Source organism: Pristiophorus japonicus, chromosome 1, assembly GCF_044704955.1.
Source record: "Pristiophorus japonicus isolate sPriJap1 chromosome 1, sPriJap1.hap1, whole genome shotgun sequence".
NCBI classification, from domain to species: Eukaryota; Metazoa; Chordata; class Chondrichthyes; family Pristiophoridae; genus Pristiophorus; species Pristiophorus japonicus.
In genome coordinates this window covers 349820615-349833112 of record NC_091977.1, presented here as the reverse complement: position 1 = coordinate 349833112, position 12498 = coordinate 349820615, and the positions used below count along the sequence as shown (strand labels likewise).

At 46.0% G+C, this 12498-nt stretch overlaps 1 protein-coding gene across 1 annotated transcript in view; it reads right to left on the bottom strand.

Moving 5' to 3' along the window:
- amph (amphiphysin) overlaps window positions 1–12498 on the bottom strand; it is a 541139-nt gene that overhangs the window by 240976 nt on the left and 287665 nt on the right. The window lies entirely within an intron of this gene.

Below are 12498 nucleotides of genomic sequence, written 5' to 3'. Positions count from 1 at the left end.
AGCAGCCTTGCAAGGCCAACAACACGCCAGCCCAGCGAGGGCACAGCCAACACACCAGAACAGACATTTGTACCGAGGCGGTCCACCAGGGAAAGAAAGGCTCCCGACCGCCTCACCTTGTAAATAGTTTTCACTTTGACTTTTGGGGGGGAGTGATGTTGTGTATCTGTAAAGCATGCACTGCCATGTTCCGCCACCAGGGAGCTCATCCCCTGAAGTCCCAAGGGATCCCAGCATCCCTTGGGAGCACTGTATATATCCGGCCCCTAAGGCCTGTTCCTCACTCTGGAGTGTCTTATTAAAGACTGAGGTCACTGTTATTTTAACCTCCCTGTGTGCAGCCTTATCTGTGTTTGGAACATAATACAAACAGTAAGGGTGATGAACGGTCATCAAGCTGAAACGGTATCTCTGTTTCTTTCTCCACAGATGCTGCCTGACCTGCTGAGCAGTTCCAGCATTTTCTGTTTTTATTTCAGATTTCCAGCACCCGCAGTATTTCGCTTTTGTATTGGAAGTCAACGTTATTTCTCAGAGATTGGACTGCACTGGTCAGTTGTTGACCATAAGAACAGTGCATGAAAGAGAAATGAAAGGTCATACTTACATGTACACAAGGTGTCATATAAAAGGTTACTGCAGAAGATAAAAGTTCACGGGGTTGGGGGTAATATATTAGCATGGATAGAGGATTGGCTAACTAACAGAGAACAGAGAGTCGGGATAAATGGTTCATTCTCGGGTTGGCAACCAGTAACTAGTGGGGTGCCGCATGGATCATTGCTGGGACCCCAACTATTTACAATCTATATTAACAACTTGGAAGAAGGGACTGAGTGTAACATAGCCAAGTTTGCTGACGATACAAAGATAGGAGGAAAAGCAATGTGTAAGGAGGGCACAAAAAATCTGTAAAAGGACATAGACAGGCTCAGTGAGTGGGCAAAAATTTGGCGGATGGAGTATAATGTCGGAAAGTGTGAGGTCATGCACTTTGGCAGAAAAAAATCCAAGAGCAAATTATTATTTAAATGGAGAATGATTGCAAAGTGCAACAGTACATGAAACACAAAAGGTTAGTATGCAGGTACAGTAAGTGATCAGGAAGGCCAATGGTATCTTGGCCTTAATTGCAAAGGGTGTTACGTCTCGAATAAAGCAATGTAACTGAGTACTGTAGACGTGAGTAAGTGTGACCTTAGTCTCTCTATTCTAACTCCAGAGTGTTCGTACAGCATGGGAGACCTGCTTATATACAGTGCTCCCAAGGGATGCTGGGTTCCCTTGGGACTCCAACAGATACACCCTCTGGTGGCGGTAGAATGCTGGTTACATAGTGTTGCATACATAACAAAGGGGATGGAGTATGAAAGCAGGGAAGTCTTGCTACAGCTATATAAGGTATTGGTGAGGCCATACCTGGAATACTGTGTGCAGTTTTGGTTTCCATATTTACGAAAGGATACACTTGCTTTGAAGGCAGTTCAGAGAACGTTCACTAGGTTGATTCCGGGGATGAGGGGGTTGACTTATGAGAAAAGGTTGAGTAGGTTGGGCCTCTACTCATTGGAATTCAGAAGAATGAGAGGTGATCTTATCGAAACATATAAGATTATGAGGGGGCTTGACAACATGGATGCAGAGAGGATGTTTCCACTGATGGGGGAGACGAGAACTAGAGGGCACGATCTTAGAATAAGGGGCCGCCCATTTAAAACAGAGATGAGGAGAAATTTCTTTTCCCAGAGGGTTGTAAATCTGTGGAATTCGCTGCCTCGGAGAGCTGTGGATGCTGGGACATTGAATAGATTTAAGACAGAAATAGACAGTTTCTTAACCGATAAGGGGTTATGGGGAACGGGCGGGGAAGTGGAGCTGAGTCCATGATCAGATCGGCCATTGAATGACGGAGCAGGCTCGAGGGGCCATATGGCTTACTCCTGTTCCTATTTCTTATGTTCTTATGTTCTTATGAGTGAAGTGGTGAGGGCAATGATGATATTGGAGACCTGGAAAGGCAGAATATTCCTCTGTGTTTGCACTGCTTTAGCAGCAGGAAATGGGGCACAGTCCCACACCCACCCCGGATCTCCATCCATTTTATAGCCCGCCAAATTTTCTAGTGGAAGTTACAGTGGTCCAGGCTCAAAATGGGAGGGTGTATTTAAAGAAGGTGATAAATACAGTATCATATGTTTTCCATCATTATCAAATTTGCAATGCTGGACTCCAACAACGACAGTATGCAACAGAGCATCCAGTGTTGCTAGGGGAGGCACAATGGAGCCCAGCATGAAAAGACCTGAACAATCGATTGAGGTACAATGGAATGTCAATTCTACACGAGTAGATTTTGCCATTTCATTGCAGCAGGAATTTTTTTCTCCTATAAGGCCACCTGCCCCATTAAGGTGCTGCAGGCGGTGGTCACCTGCAGCAATGGACATTTCCTGCCCCCCCCCCACGCCCCCATAACCCCCAAGTGGTAAGTTCCCAAGCACAGGTGGGAATCCCATCAAAACCATTTCATGGAGGCTGATTTTGGTAGGTTTGTGGGGCTTAATGGTGGTGGATGGGTTTTCCAGAGGGAGATCAGTGGTCCCCCTCGGTGTAAATGGCTGGTGAGCCAATTCCTGCTAGGCGAATTCATAGCTCTGAGTCAACTTAAACCTAACCAAACTTCCCAAAAGAATAAAGTTGTCCATTCCTGTCACTAAGTAACTCCCACTAAGTTCACCCTGAAAGTGATTGCAGAGATCTGAGTTACTGTGGATGAAGTAAGAATTCAGTGGCCAGTAGAATTACCAGATCCACTGAGTAATATGAAGTAAAGTGTTTTGTAGTTCTAAGCTTTCCTTAAAAATCACTGAGCATTAGATTGAATGCAATGTTATTCTTGAAGATACGAGAGCTTGCTCCATGGTACTGTGATTGATTTCCATGATTAGTCAACAACTCCATTATTGTTGTATCATGCAACTAGCAGGATGATAGAAGGTGAGCTAGATGGACCGTGGTCTTTTTAAATCCAGCAATTCCTATCTTTTTAAAAGTAGTTTAACAAAACTGTCATTGGTGGACAGCTTAGCAAATAAACATTTTTTAACATTACACAGAGGAAAATATACCCCTGAGGCAGCTTCACCTCGACTTAAAAATTAACATCAAGCCTGATTACATGAGCAGCTTACCCTCTCTAAATTATTTCTAAATTGAGAAAAGCACATTCTTCAATTGCATTCGAGACATTAAAAAACAGTTAACAAGCCCTCAACAAGATCTTTTTCTTTCTGTTTTCATCCTTTGCATATCAGGGATGAGGGATTACAGTTATGTGGATAGAGTAGAGAAGCTGGGACTGTTCTACTTGGAGCAGAGAAGGCTAAGAGGAGATTGTGGGCTAGAATTTGCATCCGGATCGTCCCTGCCTGAATCTTAGTGGTATTCCGGCAATTGCGTCTTTTTAACCGCCGGAATACCGCTGGTGCGCGCTCCCGAGGTTTTTGGGTCCTCGATGTCAGCGGCGGTGAAGCCGAGCGATAGCGGAGTCGAACGGGCGGCCAAACCAGAAGAAAAGTCGCTGATCACCTTAGCTTTAGAAAGGAAAGCAGAACCTCTGTACAAAACGGCCGGAAAAGCTTCTCTGCGCATGCGCAGCTATTCCCCCGTGATTTTGGGGTCAAGGGTGACCCCGCACATGCGTAGAGAAGAAAAGGACAGCACTGAAGATTTGCAAGCTGCAGAGATTAGTTCAGGTCAGTGAAAGAGGAGCTGTGAGGATTTTTCAGGTTTTTTGAGGAGTATTTATTATCTTGACAGTTAAATCATATTATAAAATAATATAATGAATAATATAACTAATAATTATTATTATAATAATTTTTAAAAAAATAAATAAATAATGGAGAATCAAGCCTTGAAAGTGGAGAGTGAGTTAGGTTGGAGAAAAAAGGCCACTCGTTTTTCGAAGGAAGCCCAGGAGTCATTGGTGGGCGAAGTGGAGGCCCATTGGAATCAGTTAACACGGGATGGGTGAGGGAACTGTCACCATTCATGTATCAGCGGTTAGGCCTAGAGGTCACTGAGGCGGTGTCCTCCATCGCGCCCGTGATGGGGCTGCCGAACCAGTGTCGCAAACGGTGGAATAACATTGTTGGGTCTGCGAGAATAAGTACTAAATTTTATCATGCATTGACAATTTACTCTTAAGTAGTGACACATTTTATTATGTTGTAAAAGCCTGATGTAATTTTTACATCCCATCATTGATCTCATTGTGTTACTCCTCTGTATTTTCATGTGTTCATCATACAACATTTGCGTGCGAACAAAACTTAAATCATGCACTCACTGACGAAAAGACTGGGGGACAGTTAATTGGGGATGTGTACCAATATAATGTGTATGTATGTATGTATGTGTGTGTTCGGTATTAGTAGTTGTCAAATTAGTTCTCACAGATTTTTTGTCACCTTGGCAGAAAAAACTAGCCAGCAATAGGGCAGAGCTCTGCAAAACAGGTGGTGGTCCGCCCAAGACGATTCCTCTCACGGACCTTGAGGAACACGCTGCAGTCCTGATGGGGGCATATGATCGCACAGCCATGTGTGTTGGTGCTAAACCAGTTGTCCCAGAGGGTCAGTCTGCATAATCCCTGGACTGTACTGCGGTCATGTAATTCAATCTTATGGCAATAAAATATAGAATGTAATTGTTAAGTATGAATAAAGAGTCTGACTAGATACTGTGAGCTCAAAGTAAAGTGTGACCTTAGTCTTTTATTGCAGGTCTCCAGAGTGCCTCTCCAGCCTGTGAGGCCTCCTTAAGTACTCCCAAGGGATTGTGGGATCCCTTGGGACTCCAGGGGATGAGCCCTCTGGTGGCTACTCAAGGTATTTACAGGTTTACATATATAACAACACTCACCCGCAAAGTCAATAGTGTAAGTATTTACAAGGCGAGTCAATCTGGGGCCTTTCTTTCCCTGGTTGATCGTCTCGGTGCAAATGCTGGTTTTGGTGAATCGTTTGTTGCGTCCTCGCTGGGCTGCTGTGCAGCTGGCCTTGCTGGGCTGCCTGTTGTGGCGAGTCCTGCTGGGCTGCTGCGGGTAATGGGTTCTGCTTCAAGGTCAACCGCGGTGTTGGTTGCCACTGGTGTGAATGTTGTGGGGTCAAAGAAGGTAGGGTCCAATGTGGGCTGCTCTGGATAGTCCATGAATCTGAGTTTGATTTGGTCCAAGTTTTCTGGAGAATGAGTCCATTTGAAAGTTTGATCTGAAACACCTACTCCCCTCTTTGGCACAACAATGCCGGGAAGCCAATTGGGACCTGGTCCATAGTTCAACACAAATACAGGATCATTGATTTCAATTTCGCTGAACACATTTGCGCTATCATGATATGTACTTTGTTGCAGCTGCCTGCTCTCTACCTGTTCATGTAGATCAGGGTGGACTAATGAGAGCCTTGTCTTAAGTGCCCTTATCATGAGCAGTTCAGCGGGTGGAATCCCAGTGAGCGAGTGGGGTCTCGTGCGGTAGCTAAGCAGGACTCAGAATAGGCAAGTCTGCAGTGAGCCTTCAGTTACCCTCTTCAAGCTCTGCTTGATGGTTTGCACTGCTGCCTCCGCCTGACCATCGGATGCTGGTTTGAACGGGGCAGATGTAACATGTTTGATCCCATTATGGGTCATGAACTCTTTGAACTCAGCACTGGTGAAACATGGCCCGTTGTCGCTCACAAGGACATCAGACAGGCCATGCGTGGCAAACATAGCCCGCAGGATTGCAGTGGTGGCAACGGACATGCTTGCCGACATTTTCTCACATTCAATCCATGTGGAGTATGCATCTACAACCACTAGGAACATTTTACCCAAAAACGGCCTGCATATTCGACATGGACCCTGGACTACGGTTTGGAGGGCCAAGACCATAAACATAGCGGTGCCTCCCTGGATGCATTGCTTAACTGCGAGCATGTGTTACATTTGTGCATGCAGGACTCTAAGTCCACATCGATATCGGGCCAGCAAACGTGGGATCTGGTTATCGCTATCATCATTACAATGCCTGGGTGAGTACTGTGGAGATCACTGTTGAAAGTGTCCCTGCCCTTCTTGGGGACCACAACATGATTACCCCACAGAAGGCAGTCTGCCTGTATAGACATTTCAGCTTTGCGCCACTAGTACGGCTTTATCTCTTCCTGCATTTCCACTGGGACACTGGACCAGCTCCCATGAAGCACACTATTTTTTACTAGGGACAGTAAGGGGTCCTGGCTCGTCCAGGTTCTAATCCGTCGGGCTGTGATGGGTGATTGCTCACTCTCGAATGCTACCATTACCATGACTAAATCTGCAGGCTGTGCCATTTCCACCCCCGTGGTGGGCAATGGCAGCCTACTGAGAGCATCGGCACAGTTTCCTGTGCTTGGGCTGTGGCGGATGGCGTAGTTGTATGCGGACAACATGAGCGCCCATCTCTGGATGCGGGCCGATGCATTCGTATTTATCCCCTTACTTTCGGAGAAAAGGGATATTAGCGGCTTATGGTCAGTTTCCAATTCAAATTTGAGCCCAAACAGATATTGATGCATTTTCTTTACCCCATGCACACACGCTAACGCTTCTTTTTCAATCATGTTGTAGGCTCTCTCAGCCTTAGACAGACTTCTGGATGCATAAGCAACCAGTTGCAATTTCCCAGATTCATTAGCTTGTTACACTACACACCCGACACCATACGACGACACATCACATGCTAGTACCAAACGCTTACATGGATCATACAACACAAGCAATTTGTTTGAGCATAACAACTTTCTAGCTTTCACAAAGGCATTTTCTTCACTTTTACCCCATACCCATTCATCTCCTTTATGCAGTAAGATGTGCAGTGGTTCTAACAGTGTGCCGAGACCCAGTAAGAAGTTACCAAAGTAGTTCAAGAGTCCTAGAAACGACCGCAGCTCCGTCACGTTCTGTGGCTTCAGTGCATTCTCAATTGCCTCCGTCTTCAAATCTGTGGGCCTGATGCTGTCCACCGCAATTCTTCTCCCCAGGAACTCCACTTCAGGCGCCAGCAAAAAGCACTTTGAGCGTTTTAACCTGAGCCCCACACGGTTGAGTCAACTAAGAACCTCCTCCAGATTCTGCAGATGCTCAACTATGTACCGATCTGTAACCAAGATGTCGCCCTGGAAGACCACCATGCATGGGACAGACTTCAGTAAGCTTTCCATGTTTCTCTGGAATATCGCCGCTGCTGATCGAATCCCAAATGGGCATCTGTTGTAAATGAAGAGACTTTTGTGCATGTTGCTGCAGGTGAGGCCCTTCGATGTTTCCTCCAGCTCCTGTGTCATGTAGGCCAAGGTCAATCCAGCTTCATGAACGTCTTTCCTCCCGCCAGCGTCGCAAAAAGGTCGTCTGCCTTTGGTAGTGGGTATTGATCCTGCAGGGAGAAACGATTGATAGTAATCACCACAGATACTGATGGTGCCATCTCCCTTCAGGACTGGGACAATCGGACTCGTCCACTCGTTGAATTCGATCGGCGAAATGATGCCCTCTCGTTGCAACCGGTCCAGCTCGATCTCCACCCTCTCTCTCATCATGTATGGTACTGCTCTCTCCTTGTGATGGATGAGTCGCGCCCCCGGAAACAAATGGATCTGCACTTTTGCTCCTTAGAACTTCCTAATGCCTGGTTCGAACAGTGAGGGGAACTTGTTTAAGACCCGGGCACACGAAGTGTCATCAACAGACGAGAGTGCTCGGATGTCATCCCAGTTCCAGTGTATCTTTCAGCCAGCTCCTGCTGAACAGCGTGGGACCATCGCCCAGTACCACCCAGAGTGGTAGCTTGTGCACCGCTCCATCATAGGAGACCTTTACAGTAGCACTGCCGATTACAGGAATCAGTTCCTTTGTGTAAGTTCTCAGTTTTGTGCGAATGGGACTGGCCTTGAGGCCTTGCTGCACCACACTTTATTGAAAGTCTTTTTGTTCATAATGGACTGGCTCGCGCACGTGTCCAGCTCCATTGATTCTGGGAGTCCATTTAATTCAACCTTTAGCATTATCGGAGGACACTTTGTGGTAAATGTGTGCACCCCATATACCTCTGCCTCCTCGGTCTGAGGCTCTGCTTCGTCGTGATCCACCGTGGATCTATCCTCCTGTGCAATATGGTGTTTTGCAGGATTATCAGGGTTTGCAGCTCGCCTGCACATACGTTGGAGGTGTCCCATTGTTCCACAGCCCCTGCAAACGTACTCTTTAAAGTGGCATGAATTGAAATGATGATCACCCCCGCAGCGCCAACAAGGTGTTAATGGTCTTGCATTCATCACCCTTGATGGCGAACTTTGAGACATCTGCGGACTTGCAGCTGCAGGCATGTGGGGCCTGCCCTGTACGTTGCGATTTGAAAACAACATCACTTTGTGCACTGTATTGTAGCAGCACTAGTGTGCTGAGAGATTTGCTTAGTATTGTTACTGGTGGCCTGGGCTATCGCTATGGCTTTACTCAAGGTTGGGGTCTCTACAGTCAAAAGTTTGCGAAGTATCACTTCATGGCCAGTGCCAAGTATGAAGAAGTCTCTGAGCATGTGCTCCAAATGTCCTTCAAATTCGCAATGTCCTGCAAGGCGTCTCAGCTCGGCGATATAGCTCGCCACTTCCTGGCCTTCAGACCTTTTGTAGGTGTAGAACCGGTACCTCACCATCAGAACGCTTTCCTTCGGATTCAGATGCTCCCGGACCAGTGTGCACAAATCATCGTATGATTTCTCTGTGGGTTTCACTGGAGCAAGCAGATTTTTCATGAGGCCACACATCGGTGCCCCGCAGATGGTGAGGAGAATTTCCCTTCGTTTGGCAGCGTTCGCTTCTCCTTCTAGCTCGTTGGCCACAAAGTATTGGTCGAGTCGCTCCACGAAGGTTTCCCAATCATCTCCCTCCGAGAATTTCTCCAGGATGCCCACTGTTCTCTGCATCGTTGGGTTCGCTATCTGTATTTCATCGGCAGTTGTTAAGTATGAATAAAGAGTCTGACTAGATACCGTGAGCTCAAAATAAATCCTGTGAGGCCTCCTTAAGTACAGTTGCTCCCAAGGGATTGTGGGATCCTTTGGGACTCCAGGGGATGAGCCCTCTGGTGGCTACACAAGGTATTTACAGGTTTACATATATAACAGTAATGCTGGGAGCAAGAAATGTTGTTAGTTGTGACATGATTTTTTGGTTGATCCCACTGTGCCACTTGGAAACCAAACTGTTTGGGACTGAAGTTTTGTTATGTCATGTAATTTCTCTATACTTTGCTTGTGATACTTTCATGTAATGATTCTCAGCAAAAAATGTTTGTTTTCCACATGAGCTTGTGCAAAATGAATTGAGCTGATGTTATCTCTGACCTCTCCCCTGTCGCCAACCATTAATGTTATGTTTTTACAGTTGCACTGGTGGAGCTGCCTGCCCCTCCCAGAGAGGAGTCATTGCAGGGAAGACGAAATGACGTGACGGTGGTACAGGAGACGGAGGAGATGGTGCTGGAGGAACTGGAGGAGAACACTCCTCAAAGCGTTGTAACGCTGGTGTTGCATGAGGAGGGAGGGGTGGTGGGACTTCAAGTGTTGTTTCTACCTGCGGCCAGCGGTTCCTCATCGAAATCCAACTTTCTTGGATTCCAGCTCGAGGAAGCCGGATCAAGCAGACTGCAACAGCGCACACCAACACCCATGATGAATCCACGACGGCTGATCCGCCAAAGTGGGAACGCTGCGCGACAGGCAGATGCTAGCCTGGACATGGTGGCACTGTCCAGGATGAGCCAACGACTTGATTCGAAATCTCCTCCAGTCCATTGCTGGGTTGTCCGAAAACATCGCGGCTTTAGCAGCCCCTCAATCGGAGGACATGGCGGAGCTGATTACCACGGTGAGGGAGAATACCCAGACCGACAAAGCCAATGCTATGCGGCAATCAACGCTCGTGGGATATGGCACTGCACCCCAAGGTGCCATACCATCAATGGTGACAGCACCTGATCGTCGGGAGGAACCAGTTTCTTCTGACTTTGAAGATGGATCCTTAGCACCTCCATCTTCTCCAGAACACCCACACAGAGCGCTGCCATTGTTGTCCCCCCTTCAGCAGACACTCTCGAGGTGCTCTGCTGGTGCACAACATACTGGTCCCGATGTGGCAGGGCCAGGGGTATTGTTAGCGGGAGGAGGAGGAAGGGGTCAGGGGCAAAGATCAGGGGAGGGGTTGGGAAAGGTGACCGCAGGTAGAATTGTGGGAGGGTGCAGGGTCCTTTCAGTGGTGTTTATACTGTTGTTGATGTTGTTGTTGTTCATAATGTTTGTTGTCAAAATTTGTATTCATAAATTTTTTTATTTTATTACATTGTTAACTTTTAATACAAATTACAAGTTTTATATAAAATTTTATTCAACTAAACCATTCTTGACCTGTTTCTCACTCACTTCTGGGAAGGGGAAAAATATATCGCATTTGACAACTTTTAGGAAAGACAACTTTAAATGTGTGATTGACAGTGTCCCTTGTAAACTCATACCTCATCTTGGATGACCTAAACCCCTGACTGGGGTTTTCTTGAGTCTTGTGAACATCACGTAACTGGGTAAACCAGTCACAATGCAATAGCTCTTCCAGCCTATGAGCATTCTCACAGGTGCAGACATTACAGTTGTGACGCTTGCCATAGTTGAATAGCCCCACAACCACACTGTCAAGCCATGTGAAGAATGATTACTTGGATGTACACCTAGTGGCTGACTCCCTTCTTCCCCCCCACCCCCCTCAGTTCATTATTTATCCACAGTGACTTGGATGAAGCCCCATTCCGGGACACAACCCCTCCCTCCTCCATGTGAGACAGTGAGCCCTTTTCTCTCTCTAATCCTGTACTGGGAGTTAATTCAGTGCCTGGTCTGTGTGAGACAGTGAGCCTCCTTGAATACTCCTTTGAATATGAGACTTTTTTAATTACACAATCCAATAATTTTCAAGGCTTTTAGAGGTCACAATTCTTCACAGACTTCCTGATACAATGTTTGCACGTAGGTGAGGTGATGTTCCAGTCTACCACAGAGTCGAAGTGTCAATTATCTAAAAAGGACCAAATTATAGCAGAAACTCAGCATATATGTCAGCCCAAAGCCTTCTGAACAAAAGATTCTCCCAATCACATTCAAATATACAAAAGTTCATTTTCTGCATAGAATCACTTAACTACATTAGTGGTGGTCATCTTGTCAAAACCTCACATATCTGTTTATATGTACACCATATATAATTAGATTTGCATCAAGAATTGGTTTTCTTCATTATCCACGATCTTCTGGGCTACAGTCAAGCTGCAAACAAAATGGAGGGAAGCATAACGCTGAGCCCAAGTCAGGTAAGTTCTTTAGAAATGGATGGTTTCCAGCACAGCGATAACGGGCGCTAGCGGGCCTTTATAAAAAAATGGAATTTGGTGCTGGGAGTGAATTTGATGTCCAAAGTGGGCGGGCGATTTGCAGCAAATGCCGGCGGTAAAGGTAGGCCCAGATTACCGCCGGCGCTAATTGGGAGCTGAAACGGGTGGTACCGGGAAGTATTTTACATTTTTCATCAAAACGGGTGTTACCTGGGTGGTAACTGGGCAGTAAATGGGTGGTAAATGGGCAATATGAGAGGAAATCCTAGCCCATAATAGAGGTGTTTGAAATCATGAAGGGTGTATATAGAGTAAATAAAAATAAACTGTTTCCAATGGTTGAAGGGTCGATATGTTTCTATTACTCGGGGGATCAAGGGGTATGGCGAGAAAGCAGGAAGGGGGTACTGAAGTTTCATGTTCAGCCATGAACTCATTGAATGGCGGTGCAGGCTAGAAGGGCTGAATGGCCTGCTCCTGCACCTATTTTCTATGTTTCTATGTTTCTATGATAACGAGAGGGCACAGATTTAAGGTGATTGGCAAAAGAACCAGAGGCAACATGAGGAAAAATCTTTTTATGCAATGAGTGGTTAGGATTTGGAATGCACTGCCTGATAGGGTGTTGGATATAGATTCAATAGTAGCCTTCAAAACAGAAATAGATAAATACTTGAAAGGTAAAACATTGTACGGATATTGTAACAGAGTGCAGAAATGGAACGAACTGGATTGCTATTCCAAAGAGCCAGCACAGACTCGATGGACCAAATAGCCTCCTTTTGTGCTGTACTAGCCACACTTTATGAAATGGAAAGAATCATCTTCATCTATTAAAAATGCAGTTTTAGGGAAATTTACTAAAATGAACTGTTTACAAACTGCACCTTTTCACAATGACTTTCAACACGAGAAAATATTTGTCCTGACTTGACAACATATGGGTCTTGTGGTTTGGAGGTTTGTTTTCCCCGGTAACAGCAACTTAGGTTCTTTATAGTTCTAAGGTATTATAAAAATTATTTTCTCCCAAGCCCTGGA